The following is a 25,567-nucleotide window of genomic DNA, read 5'->3' as shown; positions in this document are numbered from 1 at the left end:
GAGTCTTCATCGTAGGAAGAACATCCCGAAGGCGAGCTATCGCCTCACGGGCGGCCATCTGCATGGCATGCCTCTCCGTAGGCATGGACCTCCCCACAAAACGGAAGCGGCGAGACGCAGAACGTCCTCCCTTGAATTGCACCACGGCCTGGTGCATAGACACGTCGTCGCTGAGCTTGTGCTGGTAAAGCGTGAACTCTGGACGAGTCGATGGCCCGATCATGAGCTTGGTGATGGAGACGAGAAGTTTGACAAACCGCTCGGGCACATTGGCGAACACCCACGACTCGCAGTCGTTGCCAGCCATCTGCAAAAGTAGGCAAAAATTCTGAGTAGTCAAATCATAAATTTATGATGACCAACAGAAAATAGCTACATTTGCAAAATGCTGAAAAAGCACTAAAAACGCTAATAACCGATTAGCGATCGCACCTGATGGCTTCCTATAGTCAGCCTGGCTCTGATACCAAGTTTGTCACGACCGGTTTTCCAATAAAACATTTATTGAGAAACCGATCCCTTTAACGGACCAGTAGAGAAGAATCCTTCTTACTGGTAGACAAATTCTTGATTACAGAAACATCCAGGAGTACTAAATATAATACAAGGTTGAGCGGAGGCTGCTCAACAGTTTATTACAAGCACGCCGATATTATACATAAAGGCGGATATGACACAAGGGGTGTGGTGGCATAACTACTGACTCGCATTAAAAGTGGTGGTGGATATGTCACAGTGAAGTGGGTGACATGACTCCTAAATCTTACAGCTCATCGAGCGTCGGAGTGAGGCTCGAGGACTTTATTTGGGTGGCGGAAGCGTATATAATACAAGTGACCAAATCCAGGATCGCACGGGACTGACTGGGACTCCTCTAGGCGTCGGACTCGCTCTCAAACTCATCATCCATGAGATCGCCTTCGTCAATATCTGGCCAAATCAACAAGCCAGGTGAGTACTATGAAAGTACTCGCAAGACAGTTTGGACATAAGATATAACAAATGCAAACATGATGCATATGAACAGATTAATAATTGCGCACTCAGATAATAAAGTAGCAATGCGCGGGAAAATAAAAAGGAAGTCGGGCGGTAGTCCTCCCGAAATCCCAATGTAATACTGAAGGCCAATCGAGTGTCTGAAATGACTCCTTAATAGGGGTACCCATAAATTAACAATGCCGCAGTCGGGCGTCAGGGCGACACCGCATAAATGGCTTATAATGGAATATAAATGACAGTGCGTGCCACAGTCGGACGTCTGAGCAACATCACGTAAAGGGCTTATATCAAATGTAAATAACGAGAGTGCCACAGTCGGACGTCTGAGCGACATCACATAAAGGGCTTATATCAAAAAGTAAATAACAAAAGTGCCACAGTCGGACGTCTGAGCGACATCACATAAAGGGCTTATATTTCATAACTCGCTATTCCAGTAGCTCGTGAATTTAAATCATTTCAAGGAAATACTCAGGTACGAAATAATAAAACGGTTAGTCCATCCACATGAATAACATTCAACCGGGTTTACCACTCAAGCTTGTTCACCGGGGATTTCCACGGAGACTGACACAAGTACTGACACTGAGACTGATATGGATACTGTTTGGATACATTGACCCCGGTCCTTGACCATGGACACGATGACTTGGAAGGATTTGACTCTGCAGAGTTTGTACTCTTAACCACAGCCAACGGATTTCAGTAGTCACAAGGTACTAGTTCCGTTTATGGTATTTTAGGAGAAACACATCTAACCAGTACACACCCATTCCACATTCCGATGCCAGGAATCACCCTAGGCAACGTTCAAGAAAAACCTTGAGACGGGGAGGCTACAACCTCGCGTAGCATGGGATCAAATTTATATCGCGCGCTCTAAGGGGTGCCCCCTCTCGGTCCCAACCGGAAACACCCATGCCCCCTGACCGGATGACTGGCTTTAATCCAGGGCCATGGAACCCTCATCCCGGCCCCTCTATTTGGTGTGTACAAGGAAAGAGGTTTGCAACTTACTAAACCGTATTCTTTGCAGAAAACATGTGGCAGCACGGAAAGGGACGAACGGTAACGTGGCTCGGTCCACGTTAACGTCGGAGTTTATCGGATGACATAAGACTGGCATGCTACAACAATACCATCTTATTACCTCTCATGTCACCACATGATCAGGTCATCTCTCATCAAAAGATCACATCAAATTCTGAAGCACACGGGTAGTTGCCTTGCATGCAATGAAACACTCACCGATGCTCATATGCCATGCACAAACTATTTAAGCAAACATGCAAAACACTCATCATATCAAAGGTTCAAACATGCTTGCCTGGTTCGGAGAAGTCGGAGTCTAGCTCGGCGAAGTTCGCGGCTCCGTCACCTCCTCCGGAATCTACGGTATAAAGAAACCGTGTACTAACGTGAATACCGTTGCGTGTATAAAAAATTGTTCCAAATTTTTTCCAAATAAATACTATAAAAAACTAGACAAAAATATAAGAATGACAAAAAAAAGAATCAATCAAAAATCATCTTTTGTTTAAAAGATATAAGGGTTTTAGTCCAAGGACTAATCTGTGATGAAACGGAAAAGATCCAGGGGCTTGTTTGAAAAGGCAGAAAATGCTTCGGTATGAAATACGCCAGCCCAGAGGGAAAACACACTTTGCCCGAAGGCGCCTTCAGAAAACGGTTCGAAGGAGGAAGAAGAGAGGCTGACGGGGGGTCCCACCTGTCAGGTTCAAACTCCAACAGAGCTCGCCGGCGCCCGAAGGCTGCGGTGGTCGCCGGCGTTGATCCACGGCGAGGTAGAGTGATCGGAGGGTACCTACGGGTTCAGGGTGTCCTTCCGCGTCGGTGGGTGGTGGACTTGGCCGTCGGTGAGCACCACGTCGACGGCGACCGTATCTCAGGCGGACGGTGGTTCGGGTGAGGGTGGAACTCTCCGGTGAGCGCTGCAAACTCCAAATTGGTGCGCAGGTCAGAGATGTGGATGCACTAGGAGACTACTGGCATGAGTTGAGAGGCAAGGGTGCACGCACTGGAGTGAATCGTGCTGGATCCCGAAGCGGGTCCAGGCGGCCGGAGTTGGGGAAGAAGACTCCTCGGGGTCTGCCCAATGGCTTGGCGTGGTACTTGTGAGGTGTAGGGATGGTGCATGTTCGAGTTCGAGCTCGGGACCTCCTTTTATAGGCGATCCGAGGAGGTGGCCGTGAACGGGATAACGCCGGCGAGCAATTACGGCGAGCCAGAGGTTTGGCAGGGGGTTTAGGTGGTTTGGCATCATCGTGGTGGTCCACTGGCACCGTTTCCCCGCTAATACCTCGGCCGGATTGGGGTAATGCTCTGGCCCTCGACGGAACGGCCGTACGGGCACGTCGGCGGCAGGGAGCGCGCTCCGCGCCTTCCAGTTAACGACGATTGCTCTGCAACATGCACAGGGGAGGGGACGGCCACGCGGTGGCCTCTTGTGGCTTGGGCGGTGCTGGACGGCGCCGTCCCTTGCTGCGCCTCTCTGGCAGCCGCAGCGGGCGCTGCTGCCGCCGCTCACGGGGAGGCGCACCACTGCCAGCTCGCCGCCGACGTCCGCAAGCGTCCAGGCGATCATGCGGTGCAGTGGATAAGAAGGGGGAACAGGGAGCAAGGCCACCGCGGCTACTGGCGAGATCGAGGTAAGTTTCTGAAGAAAACGACACTGGCTTCTGAAACTGTTTACTGAACACTGAACTTTGACAGGTACAGTGCCCTCCAGGTATTCGACGGTATGATTTGAGCACGAGGAAAATATTTCTGGAGCTGGGACTTGGTGAGGTGACCTCTTGATGCATCTAGAGGCTGCCTGAATTTTCTCAGATTTTTAGGAGGAGAAAACAAATGAATTTCACCAAATTTTGCAAATATGGCCCAAACTTGCAGCAAGCTCATTTTGAAAATTTTGAACTGGAGACCAGTGGATCTTCCTGGATCTTGGTTGAGGGTCCTAAAGACTAGCCAGGGAAATTTGTTTGGAGGCAAAACTCAAAGGAGAACTAGTGGTTCCTTTGTTTGGAGGCAAAACTCAAAGGAAAACTCAAAGGAGAACTAGTGGTTCCTTTGCAAAATAGAGGACAGAAAATGTTTTTGATTAGAAATAAATGGAGATAAAATCATGGGGGAGTTTAACTTGCTGGATTTGAAGATTATCTTGACACAAAGTGGAGAGATGGCTTTTGGGAGGGGATTTCCACTTAGGTCATGGCAAGAGGAAATTTTAAAAGGGAAAGGATCACTCCATATGCCATAGGGCTATTTAAAAAGAAAAGATTTTCAAAAACTTTCCCAATGAAAACATTTGTGTTGAATCAACACAATATGAAAAACCTCCAAGACCAAAGATCAAGTTTTGGATGAACTCAAGGAAAATACTTGTTATAAAAGAAATTTTTTGAGAAGGAGAGTCCTTTAAAAGAAAATTTTAAATAGCCTCCTCCAAATCAATTAAAGATTTTGATAAAGCCAAATAAAATTTTTGGGTGTCACACACGCCTTGGGCCCAGGGGCTACTGTCGGTGTTCTGGGAACGGGGTCCCCAGACTTGCCTGTCTGCGGCCCACGGCGTGGCTCTGCGAGCGAGCCCGTACGGCCCATCTTCACCAACAAGCACTCAAGACCCTCGCGAGGGGCCAAGCCTCGCGAGGCGGACGGCGCAAGACCCCTTCGGGAGCGGCCTCAGCTGGTTGGCTCGCGATGGGCGGAGAGATCAAGGTAAGGCAAACCTCGCGAGGTTCTCGTGGCGTGAGCCATGACGATCGAGACCAGGCGGGCGCCAGCACGCACAGCGTACTTGTTTCCTCTTTGGTGCTAAGAAGGCAAGCATAGGCGCGGATTACCGAGGCGTCAAGCAAAGGTTTCCATATCAGTGCAATGAGACCAAGACCAGCAGGACGGCAAGACGGAGGTCACCATGGAGCCCAAGGCGGCGTCACCACCAGAGCCTTTTTGCAGGCGAAGACTGCTTTTGTCAGGATAAGCTGTACTAGTTGTCCCCTTTCAAATTGGCTGTTGTTGGCTCCCTTCCCGCTCAATATTTGGGGAGAGGACCAGGGCCTATATATATAGGACTAGCCACCACCGTAGGGGGTAACTCATTCGGAGGCATATCACCTCATCTCGTGTAATCCTCACCCACACAAGTCCACCAAGCACAAGAACACCTCGCCTCAGGAGACTGTTCTTCCCCTTGTACTGTTCATCCTCAGCCCAAGAGGCAATCCACCACCACCACACTGGAGTAGGGTATTACACCACAATGGTGGCCCGAACCAGTATAAATCTTGTGTCCCTTGTGTTGCAAGTTCGTCGAGTTAGCTCTTGAGATCTTAGCGAAGCTAGGATGTGGATCGGTTGGGGGAGATCTTCGTGCGCACCCCAGTGTTCGAACCTTGAGGATTTTGCCGGAACCCGTGATCCGACACGTATCCGGTCCTGGCTATGCGCCATACCTCGGCGCCGCCCACCTCGAATACCGATCCCTTTTGAGTGCGAGGGACGAGGCAGAAAAGCTTCCTCCATAACTCAAAGTGGGCCTCGTAGCCCAAAAATAGCTCGCAAAGAGCGACAAAACCAGCGATGTGCAGGATGAAAGCCGGAGTAAAATAGTGCAGTTGGAGGCCGTAGTACTCCAGGAGACCTCGGAGGAAAGGATGGATTGGAAATCTGACGCCTCTTAATAAGAAGGATACGAAGCACACTCGCTCCCCCCTGGTTGGATTGGCGAAATTTTCCGCCAGAGCTTCGCCAGTAAAAGAGGATAATCCTGCCGAAAAGGGACTAGATCCGCGGGGGGAAGGAATCCCTGCGTTTGAAGCTTGCTCAGCTGACCATGGTATACTGAACATCTCTCCCAATCTCCTTTCTTGGGGCCATGGGGGCGGGAGGAGGAACTGGGAGCGCTGGCCATGTTTGACTGGTTTCTCCTAGCGAGCTCTAAAGATTTTCCGCCTGGTGTGGAATGGCATCTGAGATCCAATCTCTTTAAATAGACACCTTTCTTATGTGGCCAGGGTGTTATGTGTAAAAAATACTCTGACCTTTTGTATTCGCTCGGCACGTGGAAGCAGAAGCAATGGAGGCGCAGAAGCCAAAGGGTGTGACATTAAATGAAAAGCTGAGTACAACTCTTCGGGACAGATGCTTTGAAGTATTCGGAGAAGGAACCCGCCTTGCAATGCCGAAGACAATCTGCGCGCCGGACACATCGCCATTGAAGACTGGTTCGGGCGCTACTGAGGGAGTCCTGGATTAAGGGGTACTCGGGCATCCGGGCTACGTGACATGGGCCGGACTAATGGGCCGTGAAGATACAAGACAGAAGACTTCCTCCCGTGTCCGGATGGGACTCTCTTTTGTGTGGATGGCAAGCTTAGTGTTCGGATGTAAAGATTCCTTTCTCTGTAAACCAACTCTATACAACCCTAGGCCCCTACGGTGTCTATATAAACTGGAGGGTTTAGTCCTTAGAGGCAATCAGAATCATAATCATACAGGCTAGAAATCTAGGGTTTAGCCACTATGATCTCGAGGTAGATCAACTCTTGTAACCCCACATTCATCCAAGATAATCAAGCAGGAAGTAGGGTATTACCTCCGTCAAGAGGGTCCGACCTTGGTAAACATCGTGTCGCTGTCTCCTGTTACCATCAATCCTAAGACGCACAGTTCGGGACCCCCTACCCGAGATCCGCCGGTTTTGACACCGACAGGGGCCCACAAGCCAGCCCCCCCTGAGGGCGCGCCCTCATGGTTTCTTGAGCCCTCGGGACTCTTCTGACTTGGCCTCCAAGTTCCGTGGATGTCTTCTGCTCCAAGAAAAATCATTGTGAAAGTTTTATTCCGTTTGAACTCCGTTTGATATTCCTTTTCTCTAAAACTCAAAAACAAGGAAATAACAGAAACTGGCACTGGGTTCTAGGTCAACAGGTTAGTACCAATTTTTTTATAAAATATCATATTAATGCATATAAAACATCCAGAACAGATAATATAATAGCATGGAACAATAAAAAATTATAGATACGTTGGAGACGTATCATTCGCTTTGAATAAAACTCTTCCAGCAAGGCCCAACTTTGGTTTTACCATTTGCCTAATAATAACTAAAACTTGCATAGGGACCGGATAGCACCCGAGGATAATTAATCCAGAACCCGGGCCAGTGCTCTTCATGAGTGTTGGTCCAAACTAGAGCAGCTTGCGGCGCCGCCCGGGGCGACTCATGGATTTGGACGCTGTAAACATAGCCCATCCGTCGTGGACTGAGATAAGATACGCGCGGCTACTATCAGGGTGTCGGAACGTCGGGAGGTCTTGCTGGTTTTGTTTTACCGTTGTCGAAATGTCTTGTCCACCGGGATACCGAGCTTGATCGGGTTGTCCTAAGATGGAGGTTTTTCCTCCGCGGATCGTGAGAGTTTATGATGGACTAAGTTGGGACACCCCTGCAGGGTTAAATCTTTTTGAGAGCCATGTCTGGGGTTATGTGGCTACTTGGAAATTTAGAATATCCGGTTGTAGAGAACTTGACACCAGATCCGTAATAAAATACACCAACCGCGTGCATAACTATGATCGTCTCTTTTTGAGGGAGTTCGGGAAGAGAACACGGTGGGGTTATGTATGAATCGTAAGTAGTTCAGGATCACTTCTTGATCATTATTAGATTGTGACTGTTATGCGTAGTTTACTCTTCCTATGGTAATGGGATTGCTGAGTCCTCGTGGCTCATAGATTACTACAACAACAGGTACAAGTACAGGTAATGTGATGATCTGACGTGAGAGCGATGCTTGCTTGTTATGGAGTTCTTCTTCTTCTTCGTTCAAGGGATAGGTTCCGGGTCGGGAGCCTGGGATTAGGAGGGTGGATGTCGTTCTTCTTTTTCTTTTGATTCCATCTATAGTTGGATCCTGCTCTTCTGTATGATGATTGCTATGTATTGATGTATTCATGTTGTAGCTTGTAGCGAGTGTAAGCCTTTATCTGATATTCTCATCTATTCAATACATGGTTTGTTGAAATAATATCCGCCTTGCTATGCACTTGAAATGCGGTTGTGCCCCAATCATGAAACCATCACGTGATTGCGATAGAATCGCATCTTGGGCGCAACATTGGTGCTCCTTCGATGATGCATGAGTAGTTTACCACAGACCTACAGGTCCGTAGGCAGTAGCTAGATGGCTTCTTCTCTCTTTTTGATTCTCAATACAATGTTCTCCTCGATGTTCTTGGAGATCTATTTGATGAAATGACGTTTTGCGGTGTGTTTGTTGGGATCTGATGAATTGTGAGTTTATGATCAGATCTATCTATAAATATTATTTGAGTCTTCTTTGATCTCTATATGCATGATTATTAGCCTCGTATTTCTTCTCCGAAACTTTGGTTTTGTTTGGCCATCTAGATTGATTTTTCTTGCAATGGGAAGAGGTGCTTTGTGATGGGTTCGATCTTGCGGTGCTCAATCTCAGTGATAGAAGGAGAAGTGACACGCATGTATCATTGTCATTAAGGATAAAAAGATGGGGTCTATTCCTACATGAATAGATCTTGTCTATATCATGTCCTCGTTCTTGTTGCATTACTCCGTTTCTCCATAAACTGAATACACTAGATGCATGCTGGATAGCAGTCGATGTGTGGAGTACTAGTAGTAAGATGCAGAATCATTTTGGTCTACTAATCTTGGACGTGATGGCTATATACATGATCATTGCCTTTGATACTGTCATAAATATTTGATCTTCTATCAGTTGCCCAACAGTAATTTGTTTACCCACCGTATGCTATTTTCTCAAGAGAACCACTAGTGAAATCTACGGCCCCGGGTCTATTTCCTATCATATTGTTTCCAGATCTATCTATACTACTATTAAAAGACCAAACGTTACTTCCCCTACATCCACACGAGAAAGTGCACACACAATTACCCCAGACGTCCGATCATACCCACTAACTACCATCCAACTGTCCACGTTTCATCAACCATAATACAAACAGATCGATGGTTGTAAGGAAATGTTCTGCCGGCAGACTCCCACATCCAGGCTCCTACACATCCCAACGATGACAACTCCATCCAGCGAATAATGCCGTATCTCCGCGATCAACGCCACCACGCCACGAACCTCGCGTCGGCACGCCGTCCCGCCGTCCTCGCTTCGCCCCGCCCGGCCGCCATCGGCACGTGACCCTCGCCCCTGGTCTCCGCGACGTCCTCGACCTGCCTTGCAGCCCTGACTCTCCTCAATACGCCGTCCTCACGACGCCGCCCTCGCCCCCGGTGTCAGCGACGTCCTTGACCCGGCGCACTGCCTTACCTCCGGTGTCATCATACCTGTAGCCAGCAACATCTCCAGTACATATGACTACTGCCGAACCTGCCAGTGCACAGGTTAGATCAACTGAATTTGCACGTCTTTTGGTCAGACATAAGACAAAAGGAATTGCTCTTTTAATCTGACAACGTGTAATTTTATACTTACAGTACATCATAATTTGCATAGCACACTGAGTTCAGGCAGGGTTCGTGAAGCATTTCAGAACAGGAGCCATTGAGAAGACAGTATGTCCGGATCTCAGCGTAGTGGGGTACGTACTCCCTTTCAGGACCTGACGAACAACGACAGTTCAGGTAAATACATATATCACCTACTCCTAGCTACTAAGATCATGTAAGTACCGACTATGTCATTGCCTCGCAGGTCAAAAAACAGATCCAAAAGAACTAAAGAGACAGAGGGAAAGGGAGAGGTATGCACTAAACAGGGATGCAATATTGAAAAAAAGAAAGGAGGCAAGGGATCGTAAGAAAGCTATGTCCGCTATTTTAAATGGAACCAACACTCCATCTAAGCCACCCGTGGCCATGTCGCCTGGTTACTCAATTTTCTCTGTTCTTTATCATACATTTCATTAATCACATCTAAAGACATGTTAATTAAAAGTCCCTTTCGACAGGTTTTGACACTCTGGGGATGCCCAGTGCGCAGTCTGCTATCACCCAGCAACGACACACACCAGTTGTGGAAGGTCATGTGTTCTCCTACATCCAGACATACTACCGGCTTTTGTGTGTCAGCAACTGACTTTGGTAATACAATTTTGATGCAGGCATACCTGTTGATGTGGTAATGAGTGATCAGACTCCACTTCATGGTCCATGTTCACTAACAACACCAGATACTGTCGTCTCTAACAAGGAAAATGTTAATAATATGAACTCTGCCATTGAGTCCTCCCAACTGACTGTGTTACGACCGCCACTTCAAGCCTACAGATGCAGCAGTTCGTATGGTAATCATTTCTGGCTCATATTAACAATCGTACATAATGCACACATACATCGTACATAGTATAAACCTCTGTTGCTCAAGTTGTCTTGAACCTAATTCACACTTACTATACAGAAGAAAAACAAGCACTGAAGAGGCAGAGGGAAAATGCCCGGTATGAGCAACATAAAGAAGAGATATTGCAAAGCCTACGTGACAAACGTCGTGCAGCCAAATCTACAGTAGTGCTTACACCCGAAGAACAAAACCAATCTGATACAGGTGATGCCAGCTACATGAAACACTGTATATCTTATCGTGGATTTCCTAAGTGAGATTCACTCGATGTTTTTGTAGTTGATGAAGATTGTGATTGGCTACACACAAATGATATGTACCTGAGACAAACCATTGGAAGGAGGATGAGGCGAGACAACATAGTCACTGCGTCGTCACGTGGACACAATCAAGTCAACAATTATAATGGTGGTTTCATTGACTACTTCTTGGTTCATACCTTTCATTCATCGCTGATACTTGCCCATTTTGCAACATATGTTGTCAGGCAACGACCAGGACGAAGATGCATATGGAATACTGGAGCCCGATGGCAACACAACAAATATGGATGGTACACATTAATGCATTTACGGTTCTATGTTTATTTTAGGATATCTTATAATTATTACAAACTAATATTTGTCTACTAAATAGACTGCTTGGGAGTTGAAAACCTTATTGAAACTGAATATGTTGAGCCTGATGAAGAAGCTAGGATGTTCGCCCACCAAGGTACCTTATTGCTATCATGAGTTTCCATATATAGTATAATACTGTCTTTTCTGCAGAACGAAATATTAATTAATCTTTATATTCCACTCCAGATGTTGACTTTGAATCCTACCGAGTTGAACGACGTCACACTGATGGAACACCAACAAATGATCCTCATGATAGGGCTTACATTAACCTTCCCAAAAATCACCACGTCCTTAGAAAAGTTAGGGACTGTCTCCACTGTGGAGCATTGCGGTTTCAATACGAGGGACCTGCATTTTGTTGCAGAAAGGGGAAAGTAGATTTATTTACTCCCGAGGTCCCAGACAAGTTGAAACGGTTGTTCACAAGTCAACGTGATGACGATGCTAAACATTTTCGAGACAATATACGGTATTTCAACTCTCACTTCTCATTCACAAGTCTTGGAGTCACCCTTGATCGTCGAGTAAGCACTGCAGCAGGAACCGGCGTATATACCTTTCGTGCTTGTGGGGGGTTGTACCACGCTCTTGATGAGCTGGTGCCGGCTGATAATGGCCCTAGGCATTTGCAACTCTATATTTATGATACAGATCATAACTTGGTGCACAGGACTAATAGGTCTCCAGATCTAGATATAGATCTCATACGGAAAATTCTGGGAATACTAGAGCAGAACCCTTATGCACGGGCTTTCAAGAGCCTTGGGTCTGTTCCGAATCTAGATGAGTACAAGATCTCACTAAACACAGATATCAAGTTGGATCAACGTAGGTACAATGCCCCAACGACTTCTCAGGTGGCAGCGATATGGGTTCAAGGGAGCGACCCACAAAACTGTTTTGACAGGAGTGTTGTCGTGCATGCCAAAAAAGGAGACCGACCACTCTATATTAGAGCGTACTATGGGTGCTATGACCCATTGTCATATCCACTGTTTTTCCCACGTGGGGAGACTGGTTGGAATCGTTGGATGCCGTATGTTTAGGCCCCCGATGACACCACCCAATTTCCAGCGCATAACTCTGGACCGCAAGAAAACCGCACCTCTGATTTACATACAGGTATGATGCTCATTATTAATTTGTTATCTACTTACTATCTTTAAGAAGAATAATAAAAACATTTGACTTCCACAACCTATCAAACAGATGAAAACTTGATTAATGGAAGGGAACGAGTTGGCACCTTTGTGCCAGATGAAGACCGGGTCACTGGTTTACATACAGGTATGGTGTTCATTATTAAATTGTTTTTATATACTTGCTATCTTTGTGAATAAAAAATGAATATGAAACTTATGAATTGGTTCGCCTATCAAACAGATGATAATTTATTAATGAAAGGGAACAAGTTGGCAATTTTATGCCAGATGAAGGCCAAGCGACTGATCTACATGCAGGTACCAGTCATCATTGCTTATATTCTTAAGCAAATCTTATGTTGTCAGTCATTATGAGTCCAGCCAGTCTACTGGTATTTATGTTCAATATTGTAGATGATAATGAGGATATCCAAGATGAGGATTTTGGTGACAATGAGGTCAATGCAACACAATCCAGGAAATTTGTTAGTGCAAGGGAGTACTACTGCTTCAAGCTACAGGTCAGGAAGAAACTTTTTAACATCATCTTGTTTGGTGGGCGCCTTTTCCAACAGTGGGCAGTTGATATGTATATCAAGATTGAGACTATGAGGTTGGACTGGTACTCAAAGCCAGAAAATCAAAAGGTTATACGAGTTGATCTCTACCAGGTATGGTGCTTTTGTTTATTCCAATACATCGTAATACAAGAACATTTTGAAAATCATGCCTTTTCCATAACCTTGTATACTCTTACAGGGTCTTGTTGACACCATCGTTGCCGGCGAGTCACGCGGTGATCGAATTGGCAAGAGAATCGTGCTTCCACGTACGTTTCCTGGTGGTGATCGCGACATGCAGCGGAGGTTGCTGGATGCGATGGCAATAGTCCAACGGTGGGGTAAACCGGATTATTTTATCACGATGACTTGCAATCCCTATTGGGAGGAGATAACCCATAATCTGATGCCTGGAAAACTACCACAAGACCGTCCAGACCTTGTGGCAAGAGTATACAAGGCTAAACAAGGAGATATGATGGACTTGCTAACTAAGGGTAAGCATTTCGGAGAAGTCGCAGCTTATGTACATGTCACCAAGTATCAGAAACGAGGCCTTCCTCATGAGGATATACTTTTAATCATGAAAACAAATAGCAAGTTAGCATCCCCAGATGACTATGATCGGGTGATATCCGCAGAGATACCTGACAAAGAGAAACACCCCATTCTGCATGACCTGGTTGTCAAACACATGCTGCACGGACCCTGTGGTGAGTTGAAAAAGAGTTGTCCTTGCATGATTGAGGGACAGTGTAGGTTTCATTATCCGCGAGATTTTTGTGATGCCACACAACAAGGGAAAGACTCTTATCCCATCTATCGGAGGAGGGACGATGGGCGTGGAGTTAGGATCAGAGGAGCGAATTTGGACAATAGATGGGTGGTCCCTTACAACCCTTCTTTGCTTATGCGATACAACTGCCACATTAATGTGGAAGCATGCTCGAGCATCAAGGCAGTCAAGTATTTGTTCAAGTACATCTATAAAGGCCATGATCGGACGTCCTTTGCATTCGAGCAGGACATAATCAATGATGGTGGAATCATCAATGAAATCCGACAATATAGGGATGCACGCTACGTATCTCCTCGAGAGGTTATTTACATGATTTTTGGTTTCAAAATGTTTGGTGTCAGTCCATCAGTGCTGCAGCTCCAGCTTCATTTGCCGAACATGCATACAATTGCATTTAAAGCTGGTGAAAATCTAGAAGATGTTGTCACTCGACCATCTTCATCCAGGTCCATGCTTACCGAGTACTTTGAGATGAACTGGAGGAATCCGCAAGCACAGAAATTGTTGTACAGAGAGTTTCCAGAGCATTGTAGATGGATAGCTGGAAAAAAGAAGTGGCAGAAGAGAAGAAATAACAGATCACAGATTGGAAGACTTGTGTATGCACACCCTGCTGAAGGAGAGAGGTACTACTTGCGTGTGCTGCTAAGTCATGTTCGAGGTGCCACTTCTTTTGATGATTTAAAAACAGTAAATGAAAACCGATGCACTTCCTTCAGAGAGGCATGTGAGCACTTAGGCCTCATTGAGCACGACAAGACTCTTCATGATTGCATGACAGAGGCAGCCACATTTCAGATGCCTTCTACCCTAAGACGGTTGTTTGCAACTATATTGGTATTTTGCGAGGCAACAGAAATCCGACAATTGTGGGATAAACATCTACCATCAATGTGTGAGGACTACAGTCGTAATGAATCCAATGAGTCGGTACTTGAGCGGCTGGTCCTTCGAGATATTAGGGATATGTTGCAATCTATGGGAAAGGATATTAAGAGCTATGGACTTCCGGATCTGGTTGAGACCGATGGTTCTTATGACAGTGAATACAGAGAGGTAACAGAGGAGAGGCAAATCACCGCGGACACAGAACATCTAGATCTATTTAGCAGTTTGAACCATGAGCAGCTAGCTGGTTTCAATGACATAATGGATCATGTGATGAACAAAAAAGCCAGATATTCTTTGTTGATGGTCCAGGAGGAACTGGGAAGACGTACTTGTACAAGGCATTGCTAGCAAAGGTGCGTTCCATGGGCGAAATTGCGATTGCAACTACTACATCTGGTATTGCAACGTCGATAATGCCTGGAGGACGCACAGCACACTCCCGGTTCAAAATTCCAATCAAGCTCACTGACAACAGTATGAGCGGTTTCACAAAACAGAGTGGTACAGCGGAGTTGCTTAGACAGGCGTCCCTTATAATTTGGGACGAAGTCGCTATGACAAAACGACAAGCAGTTGAGACGCTTGATAGATCACTACAGGATATAATGGAATGTTCTTTACCGTTTGGAGGAAAGGTTGTTGTCTTTGGTGGTGATTTCAGGCAGGTCCTACCCGTTGTGACACGTGGGAAAAGAGCACAGATAACGGATGCTACACTTCTGAGATCCTATCTTTGGGAGAAGACCCGCAAGATACGTCTCACGCACAATATGCGGGCACAGGCTGATCCTTGGTTCTCAGAATACCTACTAAGGATAGGCAATGGAACTGAAGAGACAATTGGCGACGATTATGTCCGTCTCCCCGAGGACATTGTCATTGGCTATACCGAGGATGAAAAAGCTATTAACATGCTCATCGAAGATGTCTTCCCATCTTTGCAGGCCAATGCTAGATCGAGAGAGTACGTGAGTGCACGTGCTATTCTTTCAACCAAGAACGATCATGTCGATGACCTGAATGACAAAATGATCTCCAGGTTTCCAGGCGAAGAGAAGTTATACCATAGTTTTGACTCAATTGAGGATGACTTGCAGAATAATTACACAATTGATTTTTTGAACTCAATCACACCAAATGGCTTGCCCCCGCATGTTTTGAAATTAAAGGTAAACTGTCCAGTCATTCTGCTCCGGAACCTCGACCCTCATAATGGTCTATGCAATGGAACACGGCTTATGATCAGAGCCTTTCAGGATAATGCAATCGATGCGGAGATTGTTGGTGGTCAGCATGCTGGAAAGAGGGTGTTTATACCTAGGATCCCTATGTCACCCTTAGAGGACATCTCACTTCCTTTCAAACTTAAGAGAAAACAGTTCCCCATCCGCCTGAGTTTTTCCATGACAATTAACAAGGCACAGGGTCAGACCATCCCAAATGTCGGCATTTACCTTCCCGAGCCAGTATCCTCACATGGGCAGCTATATGTTGCATTGTCAAGAGGAGTGTTGAGAGAGACGACACGGATTTTGGCCAAGCCAAACAAGGATGTTGATAAATCCGGGAAAAGCACCAAGAACATTGTCTACAGAGATGTTTTGGAGAGATGAGGCAGGTGCATTATTCCATTATTTCTTTTCACATACTATGTCCGCTTTCAAAACCAGCTTATGAAACTAGCTCCTTACAAGCTTTTCATTTTTGTAGCCGTATCTCATGTCATGCACTAATCACTTCACATTTTTTGTTGATCAGGTTTGAGAAATATTCTTGTTCAGGAGAATTGAGGCTTTGTTGTGGTTACTGGTCTCCACATGTGCAACTTGTAAACCTATTTGGAAGAGAAGAGCATGGTCGACTGATGCTACGACATGGGGTCAGATCATACATAATAAGGAACGCTTTGTGCTGTATCCTGTACTATCTAAATTTTCCCTTCGAAATTATGTTCTGTTAAACATGTTCTTGAATGCCCAAGTGAGATGCTCTATGATATATTTGTAACGAAAACTGCAAAAGATTGAGATTCCTGGAATATATTCTTGAATGCCTAAGTGAGATGTTCTATGATATATTTGTAACGAAAACTGCAAAAGACTGAGATTCCTGGAATATATTGAAGTTAAAAGGCGTTTTTTACTACTATGTTGCAAATAGGACGTTCCCGGATCTATAGCACACGAGCTCACATGCTTTCTTTTTTTAGAAAAAAAATCAAAAGAATAATGCATACAGTATTCATAAAAGAATATAAGTCATGTAACAGACTAAACTGGTGGATAACCACAGTGGGCGAGAATACCTCTTCCAACATGCATCAAACCAGTTGAAGATATGCCTCCTATTCCGATTCCAATTTCTACTTCACCTCTTCACTGATCTCCCCCTTGGCTGGCTTGATGGATCATGTGATGAACCAAAAAAATCAAAAGAACAAGTCGTGATCTCCCCCAGTCGCTTGCTCATTTATAAGAAGGCAACCACCATACATCAGCTGAATTTCAAATGAAACAGAAAAAATTAGTTTCTCAAATATTAAAAGGGTGTGCCTTTTCTGAATTATTAAGCCCACGGTTACAGAAGGAAGGTGGGCCAATCACAATATTTATGCATATAAAATATACCACGAAAATAACTCCAATAATTTTGTGTGAGTATAAAAAAAGCACAAGATAAGATTCTGGGGCCTCAGAAAAATCCGGGGATGATAGCAATCAGGAGTCCCCAATTATCGCGATAGTAGTTTCCTTTCTCTCACGATTCTGCCTTATATTGTCTGATACCATTACTTTCACCTCTCCTCCATCCTCCCTCGCGATCTCTCATCCGCATCCCAACATACATCCACAAGAAGTCTCTCCACTGAGCCGGACACATCTGCCCTTGGTGAAGCACCGTCATCGTCCATGTCTACGCCTCCGTCACCGGTGCCCCATGCGAGTCAATCTCCAACCAGATCCGGTACTACTGTCCATGCTATTGAGATGGTAAAGACATATTATATCTCTGTTCTTTCTATGCAAGGTTTCCTATCTAAAAGTGTCATACTTGGGTTGTTAGAATGGCATCAACACGGTAGCAAAGGATGAGGATATAGATAATATGCAGGTTGAATAGGTCATAAAGAAGGACGAGGATATAAACTATGAGTCGGCACAGTTGATACAAGAAGACTCTACTATGGAGGATACAGAGAATATGCATATTGATGAGGTGATAACCGTACAGGAGGATACATATCCCGAGTCCACAGAGGCAAGTTTTCTTTCCACATGTCATTACTATTCTAATTCTAACACCACAGAGCACTTTGTAATTTTTTAGTACAATATCATATCAAAAAGATATTCTATCTGTTATAATATTATACTACCATGTGTTTTAGCTACCGAGAGATGACGAATCAAGTGAAGTACTCAACAATAATGAAGTGGAGGAAAATAATTGCACGGAGAGCTCAGAATATACACCTATTCTTGAAGAAAACATAGCAAACAGAGAGGCCAAAGATTCTGAACATACAAATGTGACTTTCCTTTTCCAATTATTTCTTCCAAGACTATTATAATTATATTATATCCTACATATGGGTAATTCTTCTAATATTGTTTTCAGAAATTAACCCACAACGAAACAAGTCAACAAATGGTGGCAATTGAGGATGAGAAATTGGTACAAACACCCGGCACGGAAGGGCTTCAAACTATAGAGGACGAGCTAACAATGCCCGTGCATATAAAGAAACATATACGACGACATAACAAGCCTAAGAAGGCACAAGACTATGTTGTTTCTCCACAAGGCACAGAACAAAACCTTCAATGTCCTTGTACTGCTATATTATTGTTTTTGTGTTCATTACCATTAAATGTTATTATGGCCATCGTGACAGATTATGCCTGCACTGGCGATGATTGGTCCGTTATAGAAAAAATCAGATCCGAACCAAGTAAAGAAAGAAATTTAGTGAGCATAGGCGACGCATTTCTGAAAAAAGACATTTACTATCTCTTCTATCTCCCAAAGAATGGGTTGGCGACGAAGTAAGTATATTAGGACATGAAGATGCTATTCAATTAGAAGTATGTGTCATCTAATATACTATGTATACTTTTAATTGTAGGTCATAAATACGTACATAAATTGCATGATTTTTACGGAGCATCTACAAGTAAGGTCAGGTGGAAGTGTGTTCTTAGAGAATGCATGCATCTCTAAGATGATGAAGATCGGTAGCTATCTGCCCTCAGATGACATGGATGCTGCACCAGCATGGGTATTAAACAGAGCCAAAGCGTATTTGGAAAACGATATGGTTAGTCTTACTTTTCTACATATTTCTATGAACTACAGCAAGAACGACCGATTCGTCCACATACTTCTACAACTAAAATAATCATTTTCTTCAGATATACTTACCAATAAACATGGACGACATTCACTGGTATTTATGTGTTATAAATGCCAGAAAAAAATGTGTTCAAGTGCTTGACTCGCTAGGCCCATACATGAGCCGCAAGGACCTCACTGATACGGTTAGTACTTAGTCCTACTCCCCCATCTTTTCTAAGAACCTTCTTTTTCTTACTTCTCACTTGTGATGCTTATACTTTTTCCATTTGTTGGTACAACAGCTAGAAGGACTAGAGGATTTATTCAAATATGCATCCAAGCACATGGAATTAAAATCTGATAAGTGGATTGATCTAGATGTTACAACATGGAAAAGAGAAGAATATATTAAGAGCAGTCTTCAGACGGATGGGTACGCCTCCTACTATAACTCATCGCATTTATGCTTAACAGGGCACATTTGGTATGTTATTATGTTTATTTTATCACTCATAGCATTCCTGAATCACATTTGTTCAAGAGATTTGGTATGCCAATGCAATTATTTACCTTATTGTATGCCAATGCAATTGACACAACACCTCTCATGAGATCTGGCCTAAATAATGGAGCTCAAGGCGATACACTTCATTGGGCTGCATATAAAAAATGCGTTACGATTTTCAATCTTTTTTTATTCACTCATAGGGCTAAATAGAGTAAGCAGTCACGCATTAACTTGTACTATCAGCTATGCTAGCAATATTACAGGAGAATATCAGCTATGCTAGCAATATTACAGGAGAAGAAGCAGAGCGTGTTCTGTTATACTATTAGGCAATTGAGCATAGATCAAGTGTTTCTTTCCGCACCTGCATAAATTATTTGGGTATAACTCCAGGCCTTATTTTTTACTTCTCCATTTGTACCATCCTGCAATTGGTACAAGCAATGTAAAAAATAACATTCTACATACAGGAGATCAAGAACAAGAACTGAAATTCCTATTACCATTACCTGTGATATAAATAGTGCAAACTTTGAATCAACCACTTTGTGGTACCTGGAAGAGTTATTGTCCATCATTTGGTCAGGAAGTGTGTTCTACTAAGTGTACAAACTGAAGCTACATGAAAAGCAGAGGAATGGATACAAGGCCTACTTGAGGATAGATAGATGAACTGACCTCTGGAAATAGTCTGGTCTATTGCAAGCCAACAACAGCGGCGATAGAGAGATTAGGCTGATCCTGTAGAGCACGTACGCGAGCTGCGAACTCCTTCCCAGAGCGACTTGATGACGCACTGGATCTCGATCCAATTCGATATGCCTGCTCCCGAATTGTGTTGACCAGCTCACATCTCGATATCCTCTGGGGCAGTAGGATGAAGGTGGCAGAGTCGATCCAGGGAAGATCCGCGGGGTTGGTGGCGAGGCAAGGCCGCGGTGGTCAGAGGAGGGGCGGGGCGAGGCCGTGCTGGGGATAAGGGCCGGCGGGGCGAGGCCCTGGAGGGGATAGGAGGAGACGGGGCGAGGCCCTGGAGGGGATAGGAGGAGACGGGGCAAGGCCGTGGTGGTCGTGGTGGTGTGGGTGGGGGGGGGGCGCCGGCCGACGTCGTGCCGGGAGAGGATGTGGCGTGCTGCGGAGTAGGCGCCGTGCTACAGAGGAGGCGGCTGGTGGAGGAAGAAGTGAGGAGTGGATAAAGCAAAGTGATAGTGTACTCGGGAGATCGAGATAGTGATAGTGTGACACACGGCTTCCTGTTCCTCTTTTTTTATTTTACTTTTCACCGGCTGCTCCTTATTAGTGTTTCTTTGGTTGCTTTTTTTTTTCTCTTTTGCAATCTGACCTCTGGTCTATTTTCTATCACATAATTACGCCACCCAGATAATAGTACATTGACCAAATGGATCATCGGCCGTGTCTCTTTTGTTTAATTTTTGTATCTATGATCGATAACCCATTCGGTGAAGTAATAATTATATGGGTTCCTCTCAAAATAATTATGCATTCACAAATTCATTTTTTTATTGATAACCATTTTGTTCATTTGATTTATATATAAAAACATATATGGGTTAGAAATTTAGTTATTTTATTGATAGCCCTTTTGGTCATTTGATTTATATTAGCGGCAAACGTTGTTTAGTTCTTTTTTTACAAGCGTATCCGGTATGATAGTGTGGTTCAGTCATCATCATTTTATGATACTATTTTTTTACTAATATTTTTGTTATTAAGCATAACAAAAATTCTTTATCATCAGGGTGGTCTTGTGGTCTCTGGATGTTAAATTACATGGAGTACTTCACGGGAGATAGTTTGTCCGACACTCCTGAACAGGTATATTTTGCATCATATCATGATACTAATTATTTTGTGTTGTATCATTATTTGAAAACTAAGTCTTATTACTACTTCACTTTAGGTTCACATGACAGATTTTAGAACAAAATTAGCTGTCATTTTAGTCGTCTCGGAATTCAATGATGACGATATAAGAAACCGAGACATGGATGATGATGAAATCAACACGGATCCCACTGATTGTATGATTTTCGATAGACCTCCTAAAAAACCTAAAGCATCCAACTCATCGTCACAAGTTGAGCTCATCTCGCAATCATTTATCCTTTCGCCGTTTGTCACTCCAACAAACGACGACTTAATAGATGAACTTTGCTTGTTCATCAGCATGGTTGATGATGTCCCGATGCTAGAGTAAGACACATTTTTGCAATTCATTTTTGTTCCTATTACTCTTGTATAATGACAGAATTCCCATTTCACAGGAGCGAATGGGTGAAAAGCTCTCAACCTTATCCTATTAGTTTGAACTTGAGACAATTAAAGAACATATTAAAGAATGATGAGTACATGGATGCTGGTTGTTTTAACATGGCTGTGAGGATACTAGCGTGCCACGACGTCCAGCTTGCTAGAGATGTCCCAACACACTATATGGATCTACGATTCTGTGTAAGTTATTATAATCACATTTTACATTTTGCCTTATTCTACTCATGTTTTCTTACATTATTGTAGTCCATGTCCCACAATGCACGAGTCCCAAGTCATCGTGATGGTATGGACATTGATATGTTGGCACAACTATTTGATAGCTGGCCTAATAGCAATGAGTATCATATCTCAGAATGTGATACGGTAAGATTTCAATCCAAAGTCATTGTTTATTTGGTCTTAATAAATGATAATAATTGATGCGTCATTGCAGATTCTATTGCCTTGTGATATTCTTGGACTATTTTTATTGTTCATCTTGGACCAACAAAAAAAAGTTGTTTCTATTTTGGACCCGCTTTCAATACCTACTTTCGGAAAGCATATACTTAAAACTATGGTCAACGATCTAAACCTTGCACTTCAAACTGCAAACCCTGCCTTCAAGGACGACCTTATAAAATGGGGATGCAAAGTTCCTGTTGTTCCCACAAATTCATACGGGTAAGAATCTTGTCAATACATCACAATCTTAATTGATTCATTCAACTCACATGTAACATTTCATACATGCAGTCCCCTGTCTGGTTATTTGATTTTCAATTTAATGCACTCATGGCATGATGGAACGCTACATTTTCTAGTACCCAAGGTAAGTATTTCACACCATGCTCATTTCTACACATGTTACTCATGTTTTTTTTCTAATAACAATGTTATATAATGCATATGTAGGATAATTTTGAACTAAGGAAGCGATTTTTGGTTCATATTTTGAAGTATGAAGAGAATGAAGTTCTAAACAATATCCCAGTCTTAGAACGAAGCATTATAGATCGAATCAAAAGATGGACCTTCCAGAGAGGATCATCATCAAATGATGATTACTAGATAATTTTGCTTAGTTGTTATTTTTATAATACATTTATGTGATTGTTAATTTTATGTGAAGACATGCGTATTGGTCGTGTGTTACATGCACAGAGTTTTTTCATTTTTGTATTTAGAATTTTGGAATCACAACATTTCAACAATGGAAGTCTTTCACCGGTCAAACAAGACCTATGACTTCATCTAAAATAAATTATTACATTGAAATCATTGAGACCTATGACCTATGACACACATTTAAATGTTCCGATACAACAATACAAAAGTTCATTTTTTATTTTACTTTATTAGGATACGTGCGTTGCACGTGCACACGTACTAGTTATTCCAAAAACCCAAAAATACCTTGCTGCACTTTTTCCTTATTTTTTATCAGATCTATTTATCAAATCTAATACAATTTAATATATCTCAATACCGTGGAGAGATTGACAACCCCTCTTACGCGTTGGGTTGCAAGTATTTGTTATTTGTATGCAGGTACTGTTTACATACTGTTGCTTGGTTCTCCTACTGAATTGATAACCTTGGTTTCGTAACTGAGGGAAATACTTACCGTTGATGTGCTACACCATCCTCTGCTCTCCGAGGAAATACCAACGCAGATACAAGCAATCAGGAAGAATTTCTCGCGCCGTTGCCGGGGAGACATCATCAACATCTAGCAGTACCCAATCACAAATCTCATCTCCTGGAAATTTACATTATTTTCCATTTTCCTCTCATTTTCATCTCCCCCACTTCTACAACATTTTTGTGAAACACACAAAAATATTTGCCTTCTTATTCATTTGCCTTTTTCTCGTTTGATCTTTTGTTTGCGTGTGATCTTGTTTGCGTAGTAACGATGGCTCAAGAAAATACCAAATTGTGTGATTTTTCCAATAATAATAATAATAATAATGATTTTATTAGTATTCTGATTGCTCCTCCCGCCGCTAGTGTGGAGTCTTATGATATTAATGTCGCTTTGTTGAATCTTGTTATGAAAGAACAATTTTCTGGTACTCCTAATGAGCATGCCGCATCACATCTAAACACTTTCGTAGAATTGTGTGATATGCAAAATAAAAAAGACGTGGACAATGATATTGTGAAATTAATATTGTTTCCTTTCTCTTTGAGGGATCGTGCAAAAAATTGGTTTTCTTCTTTGCCTCGTAATAGTATCGATTCTTGGGATGAGTGCAAAGATGCTTTTATTACTAAGTATTTTCCGCCCACGAAAATTATTTCCCTTAGAAATGAAATCATGAATTTTAAGGAACTTGAGCATGAACATGTTGCACAATCTTTGGAAAGAATGAAATTGATGCTAAGAAATTGTCCTACTCATGGTTTAAATCTATGGATGATTATACAAAAAAATTATGCGGGGTTGCATTTTTTTCTAGAAATCTTTTGGATTCCACCGCAGGAGGTACTTTTATGGAGATTACTTTGGGTGAAGCTACTAAATTTCTTGATAATATTATGGCAAATTATTCGCGATGGCACACCGGAAGAGCACCTACTAGTAAAAAGGTTAACTCGGTTGAAGACATTTGTACTTTGAGTGAAAAAGTTGATGCTCTTATGAAATTGGTTGCTAATAAAAATGCTTCTATTGATCTTAATGATGTGCCTTTGTCTACTGTGATTGAGCAAAATAGTGATCCCGTAGATGTGAATTTTGTCTCGCGAGACAATTTTAATAACAATGCTTATAGAGGAAATTTTAATCCTAGGTCTTTTCCTGGAAATTCCTCTAATAATTATGGCGATTCGTATGCTAATTGTTCTTACAATAATAATAGGAACCCATATGATCTTGAGAGTAATATTAAATAATTTACCAATGCTCAAAAAGTTTTGAACACTACGATAGAAGAAAAATTGGGTAAACTTGCTGATATGTTTAGAAGCATTGATAGAATTTCCCATGATGTAGAAAATCTCAAGATTAAAATTTTTCTACCTAAGGTTGATGTCAATGAATCAATTAAAGATTTTTATGTTTCTATGTATGAAAGTAAGAAGCGTACCGCCATGCTTAGAGCTAAAAGAGAATTTTTAGAAAGAGCATTTTCTATCGATTGCTTTCATAATAATGATGAAGATCTTAAAATGATTGGTGTTTCTTCTATTGATACCTTGTTTAGTAATATTAAACTTGATGAAAAGAGGACTGAAGAAGATTCAACTTTAGCTAGAGGGCGTCCTCATAATTCGGAGGGTGAAAATTTTGTTGAAAAATTTGATAAAAGTGGGTTTGGGGAGGTCAAAACATTAACTAGTGATGTGCCGACTCTTCTGGATTACAAATATTTTAATTATGGTAGTTGATCTTTGATTGAATGTATTTCTTTGTTAAAATCCATGTTAAATTTACCCAATGCCTATGAACTAAATAAAGCTTTTACTAAACATATTGTAGAAGCGATGATGAAAGCTTTAGAAGAAAAGTTGGAATTATGGATTTCAGTTACTAGAAAATTATATGATGAATGGGAACCAACCATTAAAGTCAACATCAAAAATTATGAGTGCTTTGCTTTATGTGATTTAGGTGCTAGTGTTTCCACAAATCCGAAATCTCTTTGTGATGTGGTAGGTTTTACCAAGTTGGAAGAATGTTCTCTTAATTTGCACTTGGCGGATTCTACAATTAAAAAACCTTTGGGAAGGATTAATGATGTTCTTATTTTTGCAAATAGGAACTATGTGCCCATAGATTTTATTGTTCTTGATATTGATTGCAATCCGTCTTGTCCAATCATACTTGGTACACCGTTTTTACGAACTATAGGTGCCATGATTGATATGAAAGAAGGTAATATTAAATTTCAATTTACACTAAGAAAGGGTATGTAAGACTTCCCTAGAACAATAATTAAGCCACCATATTAATCAATCAAGAGGGCAACCTATGGATTAAAAACTAAATATGACAATACTTGAATCTATGCCTTATGCCTAGCTAGGGGCAGAAAACGA

General features: G+C 42.8%; 1 long non-coding RNA gene across 2 annotated transcripts; it reads right to left on the bottom strand.

Annotated features, from left to right (window-relative positions):
* Nucleotides 1-8,728: 8,728 nt before the first annotated feature.
* LOC120973439 (uncharacterized) lies at nucleotides 8,729-20,369 on the bottom strand. Of its 2 annotated transcripts, none has more exons than XR_006670154.2 (8): nucleotides 19,925-20,369; nucleotides 19,756-19,801; nucleotides 19,611-19,671; nucleotides 19,309-19,394; nucleotides 16,709-16,900; nucleotides 10,156-10,309; nucleotides 9,522-9,648; nucleotides 8,729-9,407 (listed from the first exon to the last, which is right to left on the bottom strand). It is a non-coding gene; the product is annotated as an uncharacterized lncRNA (long non-coding RNA). The 2 variants fall into 2 exon arrangements; XR_005768285.3 differs by having other exon boundaries at nucleotides 8,729-9,416; nucleotides 19,925-20,367.
* Between the last annotated feature and the right edge of the window lie 5,198 nt (nucleotides 20,370-25,567).

The sequence above is a fragment of the Aegilops tauschii genome, chromosome 2, assembly GCF_002575655.3.
Source record: "Aegilops tauschii subsp. strangulata cultivar AL8/78 chromosome 2, Aet v6.0, whole genome shotgun sequence".
Taxonomy (NCBI): Eukaryota; Viridiplantae; Streptophyta; class Magnoliopsida; order Poales; family Poaceae; genus Aegilops; species Aegilops tauschii.
Note: the sequence above shows the minus strand (reverse complement) of the source record. Positions and strands in the feature narration are given on the sequence as shown.